At 43.7% G+C, this 14,648-nt stretch overlaps 1 protein-coding gene and 2 non-coding genes across 3 annotated transcripts in view; 1 reads left to right on the top strand and 2 right to left on the bottom strand.

Annotated features, from left to right (window-relative positions):
* LOC144481043 (uncharacterized) overlaps positions 1-14,648 on the top strand; it is a 420,433-nt gene that overhangs the window by 321,961 nt on the left and 83,824 nt on the right. The gene's annotated exons all lie outside the window — the stretch shown is intronic.
* Positions 8,945-9,016, bottom strand: trnae-uuc (transfer RNA glutamic acid (anticodon UUC)). The gene has a single exon. It is a non-coding gene; the product is annotated as a tRNA-Glu (tRNA).
* Positions 10,548-10,629, bottom strand: trnal-aag (transfer RNA leucine (anticodon AAG)). The gene has a single exon. It is a non-coding gene; the product is annotated as a tRNA-Leu (tRNA).

Here is a 14,648-nt window from a genome sequence, read left to right as displayed (position 1 = left end):
GTTCAAGTCGCTGTTTATTTAGAAATATCTATATTAATGCATGTTTATGCGTTGATGCCTGTAAATATATGTGTTAATATGCTTTTGATCTTCCACCTATCTGTCAGTGCAGTAGTATTTGTTTGTGTGTGTGTTTGTGTGTGCGCGTGTTAATGTGTTTTTATGCTTTGTTAGATCTTTATAAATATGATTTGATATATATTCATGTCTTGATTTGTATTAATGTGTGTGTTTGTGTTCGCTTGTGTATTGGCATGTTAATGCTTGCGTCTACATGTGTGTCGTTGAATATTTTGCCGTCTGTTGATGTAAGTATTTGTGCGTCCATGTGTACTCTGTTAACGTGCGTCTGTGTATCTATATTTGTGCGTGAGCATGTGCATCTTTTAATCCATATTCTTTAATTAAGGTTAAATTTGCACTCCATGCCCTTGGGTAATTATGCTCGTCTGCATTTTATATGTTTGCATTTGCGTATGCTTGTTTGCGTGTGCCTGCATATGTGTTTGTGTGCATTTCTGTCTGCATATTTATGTAGCCATGTTTTTTCTGTGTTTTTGTGTGTGTGTGTTTGTATGCACATGTGTTTATTTAATGTGCATTTCTAGGATTCTATGATTTCAGTGTTTGTTTGTGTGTATACATGCTCATTTGAGTAAGTAATGTATATGTGTAACAGATGTGCTAATGTCTTTCCATGTCTGGGCGTGTGTGTGTCTGTATGCATGTGCACGCTTATAAATACGTGTCGATTTGCATGTGTTTTTCGTGTGTGTGTGTTTGCGTGTGTGCGATTCTATGCCTGTGTGTGTTTCGATGTGTATTTTTGCGTTTATGTGCGTGCTTGGATGTGTGCACGAAAGTGTGTATCTTTGAATCGGTGCATCTGTTTGTGTGTGTTTGTGTGTCTGACTGTCTGCCTTTATGCTTCTGTGAATGTGTGTGATTGTGTGTATATAAGTTTGCACTTGTGTATAATTGTGCGCTTGTTTGCACATTTACATGGATACATTTTTATTTTTGTACTTGTTTATATAGGCTTATGTATCTGCGTATTTCTTTGTTTGAGTATTCGTGCGTTTGCCTTCATTTTGTGTGCACATATTTGTGTGCGTTAGTATGCATGTGCTCGTTTGTGTGTCGGCACATGCGTGCATTTGTGTCTGTTTATGTGTGTACTTTTTGTGCATGTTTGTGTTTTTCTTTGTGTATATTTCTTTGTCTGTATTTGTGTTTTTGTATGTGTGTATTTATTGTGTTTTTGTGTGTGTGTGTTCCTGTGTGCGTGCGTGTGGATGTCCGTCATGTGTGTGCTGTTTTGTCGGTCGCCTGTATATTTACTATTGTACCAAGTTTCCCAAGATGGAAATAATAGACTTTGACCCTGACGGGTGCAAATGATGGAGAACGTTTTCAACATCCTCTGTTGATATCTCTCTTCTGTGAGATGCAAGGCGAAATTCGTTGAATTAATGCAACAATTTATTGATCCACATAAAAATCAGGGATAAGTGTATGAAAACCCAGGGAGGATACAGACACCAGTTTAAATTTGGATTGTGAGAAATTAATGGTAGCAAACGATGAACAGAGTGTTTAAACTTTGAAAATAATGTTCCATAAATATATATTCCACAACATGATTAGCATGTTGGAAGTTTAGAATTTGCAGCTCGAAAGGTAGAAAACGGTTGTGACTGAGCCCATGCGATAGAAACCCAATCTCTTCCATATCTTCTGCTCGGGGATGGGGAGCATAGTGAGTTCATCGTTTCCTTCTTTCCTATGGACTGAGCAATTTCCATTTTGGTTTTCTCTGCTGAGGAGCTGTAGCTACAGTGGATTCAGTACTGTCTGTCCCCTCTCTGTGTTGGGGATGTGGGGGTACAGTGGATTAACTACACTCCCCTCTTCATCTCTTTACTGGGAAATTGGGGGTAGAGTACATTAACTAATGTCCTTCCATCTCGTTTTGGGGTGAGTACTGATACAGTGAGTTAACGACTCCTCTTTGTTGCAAAGCGAGGGTACTGTTGTTACCTAATGCTGCTCCCACTCTCATTGTTGGTGGAGTGTGGGTAGAGTGGATTATCCAATGCTCCGCCCCCTCACTTTGCTGGGACATTGGGGCTACTGTGGATTACCTAATGTCCCTCCCCTCTCTTTTTTGGAGGAGTGGGAATCCAGTGTGTTAACAATTTCAATCCCCCCTCTCTCTGATGGGGGATTGCTGCTCTATGTCTGTGTGTGACCCTCACTTCAGTTCCCAGTGGGTGTAGTGCAGCAACTTAAAGCTGACAGCAATGTTAATGGGATGGACAATGTGAGAAGCAGGAATACCAACATGTAAATATGCTGTATTTGTTTATCTAAAAAATGAATTCGTTGGCTGTCTCCTCAGCAGCAGGAGTTGAATGAAGCTATTTTGCAGAATTTTTAAATGAATATGCTCTAGTCTGTCTCTAACCCAGGGTGCGTGTCTCTGATATGGGAGCACTGATTCTGCAAGACGTGTAAACGTGTGACCCAAATCAAAGAGACCTAATAGAAGTAAAACTGGAAAGCAATCAATTAAGTGATTGGGATTTTCTTTCATCATTGGAGGAAAAAACTTTTATTATTTTTATTGAAGTTTCGAATATAACTGTATGATTCTCATTGACATGAATTAACGGTGTCCATCAGTGCAAGAGAAATGTTCACAAAACTGGCTTTACCGCTGGATTTGTCAACCGTTCTGTTGATGATCTTCAAGGGGATGGCTTCATGTCCCATCACACATGAGTAAGAAGCGCCGCTGGACCACTCCTCCGCTGCAATGGATAACAGGCTGTACATGAAGAAGGAGCTATTGCCGTTCTCCGCTACCATCTCGGTGTTCTTATAGTTCCCAGGATTCACCGGCTTGTCATTGATGGTCCACTTGACGAAGATCTCTCGGGGGGAGAAACCTCTCACTAACAGCTGAGGGAGACGAATCTGTGAGAGGAGACTTCTTCCGCCGAGGGCAAGAGGACAGAAACGGGGGGTTCCTGTGGATTTTTAACTGTAGAAAATGTACAACATGCGTCAATTTGGGAAGCAATGGATCTCCTGGATACAGGTCATAGAGTCATAGAGTTTTACAGCACAAAACGAGGCCCTTCAATCCATTGTAACTGCGCCGGCCAAGAAACGCCAATCTCTTTTAATTCCATGATCCAGCACTTGCTCCATAGCCTTGGATGCATTGGTGTTTCAAGGGCTCATTTAAATGTTTCTTAAATGCCGTGAAGGTTCCTGCCCCTACCAGCCTTTCAGGCAGTGAGTTCCACATTCAAAACACCCACTGGGTGAAAAAAACGTTCTCCACAAATGCCCTCTCACTCTACCATTCCTTAATTAAATCTACGTTATCTGGTTGTGAACCCTTCCACGAAGGGGAGATGTTTCTGAGTTATCTACCCGATCTGGAAAGTGTATTTGATGCTGACTTTTAAAGGTTTCCATTTTTCATTTTGGGATTTGCCCAGTTTTTCAGTTCAGAGCAGAGGTTGTTCCAATCCATTTCTTGGTGAACATTTTGGTCTGAACTAGAAAGTTACTTTTAGCTTACAGCACAGAAAGAGGCCATTCGGCTGAACTGGTCTGTTCTGCTGCTCAACTTAAAATCACGTCCCTCCTCCCTTCTTACTCCATCTAAGCGTTGTCTTCTAATTATTGTTACTTCATCTGCTTTTCAATTCTCACATCGAATTTATTATCCACAGGCCCACAGTGTTTACTTGCTTGAACTGCCAATCAAAGTACACAATTAATACACTGAATAGCAAAGATTGACTGAACCACTTACACTGGAAAATACATAATGACTGATCTATTGTTTCAATCTGGCCGCTCACAGTCTTCCTTGTGGATAGATATTCTTAAAGGACTTGGCTGATCCTCATTGCTCGCCACACATTCGAACACGTCCCCACTCAGCCACGTTTGTTTTGAAATGTTTAATTTGCTGACCACACTACCTGAATGTTGGTCGACAATCTCTGATTTTAAAGGCTTCTTTCCTCGGCTCCAGGACACGTTGAATCCAGTGTTACAGTTAGACATGACACATGTTAAGGTCACGGTCGCCTCCAGTAAGACTTGTTCTATTGGCGGAGGCAGGAGAGTGATCCTGGAATTGGTGCACGAGGGAGAATCAGTGAAACAGAAATGAAAATGAACCCAAGTATCATCTTCATAATCAAGACAACAGTATGCAGCCTCTCTTCTCTTCATAATAGAAACATAGAAACATAGAAAAACTACAGCACAAACAGGCCCTTCGGCCCACAAGTTGTGCCGAACACATTCCTACCTTCTACACCTACCTATAACCCTCCATCCTATTAAGCTCCATGTACTCATCCAGGAGTCTCTTAAAATACCCTATTGAGTTCACCTCCACCACCACTGACGGCAACCGATTCCACTCGCCCACCACCCTCTGTGTGAAAAACTTACCCCTAACATCTCCCCTGTACCTACCCCCCAGCACCTTAAACCTGTGTCCTCTCGTAGCAGACATTTCCACCCTGGGAAAAAGCCTCTGAGAGTCCACCCGATCTATGCCTCTCAACATCGTATACACCTCTATTAGGTCTCCTCTCATCCTTCGTCTCTCCAAGGAGAAAAGACCGAGCTCCCTCAGCCTATCCTCATAAGGCATGCCACTCAATCCAGGCAACATCCTTGTAAATCTCCTCTGCACCCTTTCAATCTTTTCCACATCCTTCCTACAGTGAGGCGACCATAACTGAGCACAGTACTCCAAGTGGGGTCTGACGAGGGTCTGATATAGCTGCATCATTATCCCCGGACTCCTAAACTCAATCCCTCGATTGATAAAGGCCACCACACCATACGCCTTGTTAACCCCCTCCTCCACCTGCGGGGCCGATTTTAGAATCCTATGGACCCGGACCCCAAGGTCCTTCTGATCCTCTATCATACTAAGAGTCTTTCCCTTTATATTGTACTCCTTCATCCCATTTGTCCTACCAAAATGGACCACGATGCATTTATCTGGGTTGAAGTCCATCTGCCACTTCTCCGCCCAGTCTTGCATCCTATCTATGTCCCTCTGTAACTTCAGACATCCCTCCAGACTATCCACAACCCCACCGACCTTCGTGTCGTCGGCAAACTTACCAACCCATCCCTACGTTTCCTCATCCAGGTCATTTATGAAAATGATCAACAGCAAGGGTCCCAGAACAGATCCCTGCGGCACACCACTGGTGACCGACCTCCATTTAGAAAAATTCCCATCTATACCCACTCTCTGCCTCCTTTGGGCAAGCCAGTTCTGGATCCACTGGGCCGCAGCCCCTTGGACCCATGCCCTCTCACTTTCTCTAGAAGCCTTGCATGGGGGACCTTATTGAACGCCTTGCTAAAATCCATATAAACCACATCTACCGCCTTCCCTTCGTCAATGTGTTTAGTCACATTTTCGAAGAACTCCACCAGGCTCGTAAGGCACTTCTGCCCTTGACAAAGCCATGCTGAGTATTCTTGAGCATACTAAACCTCTCTAAATGCTCATATATCCTGTCCCTCAGGATCTTCCCCATCAGTTTACCAACCACTGAGGTTAGTCTCACCGGTCGGTAATTACCTGGGCTATCCCTATTCCCCTTCTTGAAAATAGGGACCACATCCGCAATCCTCCAGTCCTCCGGCACCTCTCCCATCTCCATCGACGATGCAAAGATCATCGCCAGAGGCTCTGAAATCTCCTCCCTCGCCTCGCACAGTAACCAGGGGTACATCCCATCCGGACCCAGCGACTTATCTATCTTGATGCCATTCAAAGATTCCTGCACACCTCTTTCTTAAAGTCGACATACTCACTCCTTTCAGTTTTACGCACGCCCGCAGTACATCCACCCAAGTCCTTGTGCTCTGTGAAAACCGAGACAAAATACTCATTGAGCACCTCTGCCATTTCTACTGTTTCCGTACAGTCTTTCCCGCCTTCACCTTTTATAGGCCCTATTCCGTCACGTCTCTTCCTTTTACTCTTCACATATTTATAGAACGCCTTAGGGTTCTCCTTAATCCTTCCTGCCAGGGCCTTCTCGCGACCCCTTCTGGCTCTCCTAATTTCTTTCTTTAGTCCCTTCCTACAAGCCATATACTCTTCTAAATCCCTATCTTCGCCAAGCTCTCTGAGCCTTTTGTACGCTTTCCTTTTCTTCTCGACTGGGTCCCGCACAATTTTCGTGCACCACGGTTCCTCTAACCGACCAACACCTCCCTGTCTGCTCGGAACGTTGTCCTGTAGAACGCTAGACAGACATTCCTTGAAAAACTGCCACCTCTCTTCAGTACATTTCCCCGAGAAAACCTCCTTCCAATTTACTCCTCTAATTTGCTGTCTAATGTTTTCATATTTCCCCTTATTCCATATAAACACTTTCCTAGCTTGCCTGATCCTCCTTTTTTCCAATGCAAGCCGAAAGGAGATCGAGTTATGATCGCTATCCCCAAGATGCTCTCCCACTGAGAGATCTGACACCTGTCCAGGTTCATTGGTCAGTATCAGATCAAGTACAGCCTCTCCTCTTGTAGGCTTGTCCACATGCTGTGTCAGTAAACCCACCTGAACACATCTAACGAACTCTTCCCCATCCAATCCCCTTACCCTCGGGATATTTCAATCTATGTTTGGGAAATTAAAGTCTCCCATTACAACAACTCTGCTATGACTGCATTTCTCCAGGATCTGTTTCCCTATCTGCTCCTCCAACTCCCTGTTACTATTGGGCGGCCTATAGAAAACTCCCAGCAACGTGACCGGCCGCTTCCCACTCCGAACTTCCACCCACAGAGACTCGGTGGACAATCCCTCCACAGCATACCCCTTCTCTACAGCTGTGACACTATCCCTGATCAGCAGTGCCACTCCACCCCCTCTCTTGCCTCCCTCTCTGTCCTTCCTGAAACCTCTGAATCCCGGCACCTGGAGTATCCAGTCCTGTCCCTGAGACATCCAAGTCTACGTAATGGCCACCACATCATAGTTCCTGGCATCGATCCACGCTCTGAGCTCAACCCCTTTATTCACTATACCCCTGGCATTAAAGTAAACACATCTCAATCCTAAGGTAAGGAGATATTTCTTCTCTCAAAGGCTTGTGAATCTTTAGAATTCTGCAGCCGGCCAGAGGTGTGTGGATCCTCAGTCGATGAGGACATTGAAGGTTGAGTTGGAGTAGTTTTTGAAATCTAAGGGAATGAAGGGCTATTGGGATAAGCTTGGAAATTGGGGTTGAGGTTGCGGATCTGCCTTGAATCAATCGTGGAGGAGGCTCAATGGGACATGTGACCCAGTTCTACTTCATTGATTCTGTACACTCTCAATACCAGATCCAGTACCAATGGCTTCTGCTGACAGCATTGAAGTCTCAGGCACTGAATTCAGGGTAGGAGCATTCGTTAAGGCGTATGATCGAAACCCATCACTGCTGAATGTTCAATTAATTAATTTCCTTGAGTACCTTTGATTTGATTTTTTTATTGTCACATGCATCAGCATACAGTGAAAAGCATTTTTCTTGTGCGCTGCACAGAAAAAGCATATCGTTCATCGGGAAGGAAACGAAAGATTGCAGAATGTACTGTTACAGTCATAGCTAGGGTGTCGAGAAAGATCAACTTAATACAAGGTCGGTCGTGCATGTTATCACGTGAATTTCATGCAGTAGAATGTGTCGTTAAACATTTTAACAGGAGGTACCAGTAAACACAATGCAAATATAAATTGCTGTGGGCAATTGACGTGTTTGTGGAGCCAGTTTCCTTACATCGTTGCACCGCAGCGTTTCTGGTAATTATCGCGTTCGCCGTACACACGCAAGTTTCCTGGTTCAATCCTGGGCAGAAATGTATTAAACAGGAATAGAAAATGTTGGAAAATCTCAGCAGAACTGACGGCATCTGTGGGGAAACCAACGTTTCAAATCTGGATGACCCTTCACCAGATTTCCTGATTCGACACACTGGCTCTGTTCTCTCTTAACAGATGCTGCCAGACCTGCTGAGATTTTCCAGTATTCGTTTTGTGTGTTTCGGGTTGCAGCATGAGCAGTATTTCACCTTTACAGAAACATTTCCAAATGTTTTCAATTTCAGAGTAATTCAGCTTTCAGAAATAATCACACATTTGCCACGAATCATTAACTGCCGAGTATTTCCAACATTTTCTGATGGTAACGCCATGAATCAGCCTGTGAAAAGAACAGAAGGAACGGTCTGTGATATAAAGCAAGGGAGGGTGATTAAATGAAACAGGGAGTGATGGATAAGGCAACATTTAGCTGGTGATGGTGGAGGCCGGGTGGTCAAGTCGTTCAGAGTCAATGCTTTCACCGCCAAGGCCCGGGATTGATGATAAACTGTCAACTAAACAGAACATTTTACTGAGCGTGTAATCAGTTTCTGGAGGTGAAAGTATCTGAAAGCAAAGGAAGAGTATATCATTTGCTGCAGAAAGTAGAATGACTGTGTGACTATGTCTGTAGCGACAGTTACCTGGAATAAAGCAATGGAGACCGTAATGATGAACAATGAGATACAAATCTCTGATATCACAGCAGAGCTGTGATCAGGTAATGTTGTTCAGCAGATTTCCCACAAGAAGCTATAGAAGAGGCAGAGGTTACGAATGATCTGTGAATGTGGTGAGCTACAGTGAAATTTAGTGGGGTAGGATGCATTATTATTCATTTTGACAGGAGGAAGCAGCAAGGGGAATGTAATGAAAAGTTGCCGGGGACAATTGACGGGATTGTGCAAATGGGTTTATTTTGTTTCTCCAGGGAGTTCAAACTGGCACAATGATCACTCCTGTTATCGATCAGGAGGTAATTTCAGCCCCTCCGAAATCATGTGCTGGTCGGCAGCTATAAAATCTACATTCCATGACCGGGAATCGAACCCGGGCCGCGGCGGTGAAAGCGCCAAATACTAACCACTAGACCACCAGGGAATATACAAATTGGCAATTTAATCTGACCGATACCTTGCAGCGTTTTTCAAATACTCGACAAAGGTTTGTCGGGAAAAAACAACCTCATGTTTAGATCGAACACGAATGACTGCTTCAGTCAACAGCCAATTACTGCAGATTCTGGAACTTAAAAGAAAAACTTAAAATGCTCGAAAATCTCAACAGGCATGACGGCATCTCTGGAGAGAGAATAGAGCCAACATTTCAAATCTGTATGGTCAGTCATCAAAGCCGAAGACAGGAAAAGAGGACAAGATTGATACTTTAAGTGTGGGATATGTTGTGTGAGGGTGGGAGCCGTGGGGAAGAGTTGACAAAGTTGTGATGGAAAATAAATCAAAGGGAATGTAAATGGTGGCGGTAAAAGCAAAATACTGCGGATGCTGGAATCTGAAACAAAAATAGACAATGCTGGAACATCTCAGCAGGTCTGGCAGCATCTATGGAGAGAGAATAGAGCCAACGATTCGAGTCTGGGTGACCCTTCACCAGAGGTCTGTAGATCCTCAGTTAATGAGAATATTGGAGTTTCAGGGGGAGATATTTTTGGAATCTAAGGGAATGAAGGGCCATCAGGATACGTTTGGAAATTGATGTTGATTCCTGGGATTCGTCATGTTCTCCTTAAATTCCGGAGGAGACTCCATGGGACATGTGAGCCAACCCTACTCCACTAATTCCGTTCCCTGCAGCACCAGATCTGATAGGGATCACCTCTGTTAAAAGCGTTGATGAGTGTTCTGAGGCATTGAATTCGAGGCAGCAGCATTTGTGGGGGAAAGTGATCAAATGCCGCAAATTTCAGGTGTTCAGTTGATTTGCTTTACACGTCATGAATACTTTTTCTCGAACATGTTATTACGAAACTTTAATGCAGTAGGAAGTATCATTATTCATTTTGACAGGAAAAATCAGCAGAGACAATGTAATATCAATTGCTGTGGGCAAAAGATGGGCTTCTGGAGCCAGTCTAGTTGTTTCTTCAGTAAACCGGATCTGCTTGCCCCGAGGTCATCACACCGTGTTTCTGTAGTTCGGTGGTTATCACAAGAGCCAGGTTAATTCTGAAAATATCTGGTTAGAACGAGGAATGATGGGACGTGTACATGATAGGTTTTGAACTTCACTTCGAAAATTCAAGTCCATCACCTTAATTCCTGGGCAGGGAATACAGTCTCACTGTTTGTAATCCTGTTATTTATATCATGATGCAAAGATGCCGGCGTTGGACTGGAGTGGGTACAGTAAGAATTCTCACCAGGTAAAAGTCCAACAGGCTTATTTGGAATTGCGAACTTTCAGGAGAACTGCTTCTTCATCAGGTTGTTCAACTCGGCAGTCAGAAATTCAGCCTATGTGTGCTCTCGAAAGGAGCCACTTGAACACACGCTGCTTTACCCCAACAACGTTTTAAGTTGGTCATGTCCCTGCTCGTTGCTCATGACGAAAACGACACTGCACGCACTCCTGCACTCAATCTGAGCTGTTAGACCAAAACGCAAATTTATTTTGGCAGCGGTGGGATTCGAACCCACGCCTCCGCAGAAACTGGAGCCTTTATCCAGCGCCTTAGACCGCTCGGCCACGCTACCACTTCGGAATATATCGCGGTCATGTTATTTAATGATAATGTTACTGAAATTCAATAAAAGCAATGAAACTTGGAAAGGCCATCAGGAAGCATGAGCCTGCTCCTTCTCTGATTCAGGTAAACCTAAACTGCGCAACAAACAGAAATCACCTCATGTCAGAAACACAATGAGCTGCAGTGAACGGCCGGCATCATTTAAACTGTCCATCAGCTCGTCTCTTCCCAATTTCCTGCCAGAAATGACAACGGAACCTCCTGTTGAATTTGCACAGAGTTTGCACTTAAGGATCATATTATGTTTTATATGTTCATCCAGGCAATAACTCATATTTGTTTTCAGAGTTTGGATGGTGGCAATAAATCTTCAATTCCAGACCAGTAATCTAAACAGCAGCGAAAAAGTCAAACTCTAATCACCAGACCAGCAGCGTGTTTTAGAATTTAAATTATCCACGCTGCTTTTGTTACTTTAATTTTCACGCCACTTTCGCCACAAACAGCTTTCTCCTGCAAAATGGCGCCTTCTGTTTCAACACCAGTGATGTGTTCAGCCAATGACAACATATAACAAACACTCCAGTGCAATTATCACTTTCGTTTCCAACGGTTCGAAACCGGACAGAAATATTTCCAAATGCTTTTCAATGAAGAGTGCGGGAAAAAGTTTCATAATTCAGTGTCAATGTAAACGGTAAAATCTGACTAATTACCAAAACAGATTTTACCTTGCAACAACTTCTCAATCGTTCGTACTATACACCCTATCACTGTCCTTCTCTTTCTGTGTTTGTTCTTGAACTGTTGCACATGTGAAACTTCCAGCTCTGATGTAAACTTGCAAACCTCACTCGGCTGATTCTAGTAGATCTGCTTTCGATCAGAGAGTAAATCAGATCATTATTAATGGTTTGCTGAGAGCAAATAGTCTTCTTTTCCAAAGCGGGAATTGAAACCAGACATCACAGGGAGAGTGATGAACACAAGCCACTGGACGACTGAAACCGGTGAACTGTGTTTTTCAAACTGACTTCACACATGTCCCTTTGCTCATTATTTTCATCTCAGTTCTTTTTCACTTGTGACACGTTTCTCCTTCAAAATGTCCTGTTTGGATGGAACATAATTGCTTCCTTAAGCCAATGACAACACGGGTTGAATTCGCTGGGTCATGGAATTGACAGTGAGGTGAAATGGTCCCACAAAATGCTAAAGTTTAGAAGGATGGGGAGGGGATCTGATAGAGGTATATAAAATTCTAAATGGATTGATAAAGAAAAGGTAGACCAAAAGCTTCTTCTTATGGGACAATCAAGAACAAGAACGTGTATAGTTTGAGAGCCCGTGGATTTAAAACTGAGATGAGGAAGAACTACTTCTCGCAAAGGGTGGTGCATTGATGGAACTCGCTGTCCCATAGCGCGGTGGAGTCTGAATCATTGAATGATTTCAAGAAGGGATAGAAATATTTCTGATAGAGAAAAACGCATCAAAGGGGTATAGAGAACAGGTGGGGAGGTAGATTTCAGATCAAAGAGAGGTCAACCATGATCTGATTGAATGGCGGAACAGGACCAAAGGGCTGAATTTGCCGACACCTGCTCCCAATTCCTACGTTTCTATGTTTCTTCGCGTAACGATCAACTTTCAAGCCCACCAACCTCATCACTGTGGTTCTGTTGAAATATATGCACAGTACGTCCTCTGGTTCCCCTTCACCCACAACGCACGTCGGTCGTGCAAGTAACTTTGTAATCGTCTCACCCTGTGGTATAATCATTCTGTGATTCTCTGTTTCCCTCATTCATTTTCTCCAGGCTTCCACCCTACCAGATGTTGTTATGTTTCCTCCCTGCTGGATTTCATTTGTTTTGAACTCCCAACATCTCTAAACATTCCCAATGTTAATGAAAGGTCTTGGAGGTGAATATTTATCTTTGTTTCCCTATGGACAGACGCTGTCTGACTTCCTGAGTTTTTCCAACGTTGCCACATTTCAGTGCAGATGTCTGATCCGCTTTTGGATGGCAATAAAATATATATTTAGTTGACGCGCTTTTGTACCGATAGCTTGTTGGTCTAGGGGTGTTCTCACTTTGGGTGTTTAAAGTCCAAAAGCTTTCAAGAGGTCCCGGGTTCAAATCTTGAACACGCCCTTGTTTTGTAATGGGTAAGACGTGGATTTTGTTAGTTTCATTCCCGTGACATGGCGGAATTGGCTCACATGGGACATGATTTGAGAACCTGAGCGCACACGGCAATGCTGCTGTGAGCACAACACACTCACAGAGAATCCAGGCATTTTCAAAAGGTGACAATCCTTGCGGACATTCACTTAACCAGATTGAAACGTCTGAAAATGGGGTGACAGTTTGACTTCGGACATACTGTGACGCTGTTTCCCCCACCTGTTTTGAGTATTTAGATCAAAAATGTTCAGGTGAAAGATGTAGGAGGAGTTTGCAATGTTTGAAAGGAGGTGAAGCTAAGAAGTGGAAGATGTAAATGAAGTTATTGATGATAGAGAGGAGTGCCTTCTTACCTCAAGCATTCTGTAGGTTGATTAATTGTAAACATTGTAATCAGAACAAGCTGAGACACCAGATGGCAAAGCCATATTTGTCTCCACGCATTTTAGAATATTAAGTGCCAGTTCTGATATGTGTCCCTCGCGGTCAGTTGGTGGAGTATGAAACTCTCAATCTCAGGGTCGTGGGTTCGAGCCCCACGCTGTGTTTGCTGCTTTCGTTGGTGAAGTCTTGGCAGTGTCACCGTTCAAACGGAGTCTTTCTCTATCCCGCTTTGCTTTGTTAGTCACAAGTAAGGCTAACTTTGCAATTTATGATGAAATTCACCGACCCGCCACACTCCAGCGCCCACTCGGGTCAGTGCACCTAACCAGCACATCTTTCCGACTGTGGGAGAAAACCCATGCAGCCACGGGAAGAACGTGCATACTTCACACAGATAGTGACCCAAACAGGGAATCTAACTCGGGTCCCTGTCCCTGTGAGGCAGCAGTGCAAACCACCGTCCCACCGTGCCGCCCCACTAATCTCACCGTCACTGCTTTCTGAATTAAAGCTATCCCTGCTTCCCGGGCAGTCGAAGAGTTTAGTCCTTAATTCAGAGAGCAAATTTCTTCTCATTTTGCGCAAGGTTTAAAGCAAGATCTGGAAGATTATGTCAGTGGGAACAATAATCATCCTCATTGTCATTCAATCACTCCAGCCTTACATCCTATCACAAGATCATAAATAGGGTTCTCGCCCTCTATTTTCCCTCACTCTGTATTTGCTCGTAAACCATTAAACATCTAACTTCTTCCAGTTTGGATAAAACGTCAGCGACCCGAACCATTCATTCTGTTTCCCTCACCACAGACGCTGTTTGACCTGCTGTTTCCAATATTTTCTGTTTTGAGGTGGGGTTTGCAGTACCTTTAGTGTCTTTTTTTCTCGTTCAATGTGGAGTAGTTTTCTTTGACTGAACTTGACCTGTTTGCATCGTCAAAGGGCTGAGGTTTTAAATAATAAGATACAAGGATGTGTCACCCTGTTTGACATGAAATGAAACATAAAGAGGATTAATCATTTCAAATGATGTTACGAATTCAGTATATATTTTGTTGGGGATCCACCTACTTGTACCATTCACTCACTCATCTGTCCCAATTTAAACAAGAGGTGGGACGGCGAGAGTCCAAACTGCGAAGCGTTACGACATGGAAATGATAGCACTCTGACCTATAACACTCGGCCTTTCTCCCAAAACACACACACACACACTTGCTCAATAATTGCCAATCTCCAGTCGAATTGTTGTTGTTGTGTGATACCAACTGCTCCTTTCTTTCAACAGATGATTTAAAGAGCAGCGAAAGATGAAAAAAAACATTGCTGATGCAGGCATCTTTCGCCAGAGACTCAGCAATGTGCAAGTTGCAGTTGTTGCAGAGAATGACTCTCTTGGCGTCATTGCATCAGCCCCAGAGAACGATTGCTCAAGAATACAAAGCGCTGA

This window comes from Mustelus asterias, chromosome 30 (genome assembly GCF_964213995.1).
Source record: "Mustelus asterias chromosome 30, sMusAst1.hap1.1, whole genome shotgun sequence".
Lineage (NCBI taxonomy): Eukaryota > Metazoa > Chordata > Chondrichthyes > Carcharhiniformes > Triakidae > Mustelus > Mustelus asterias.
The sequence above is the reverse complement of the archived record's forward strand: the minus strand, read 5'-3'. Positions and strand labels throughout refer to the sequence as shown.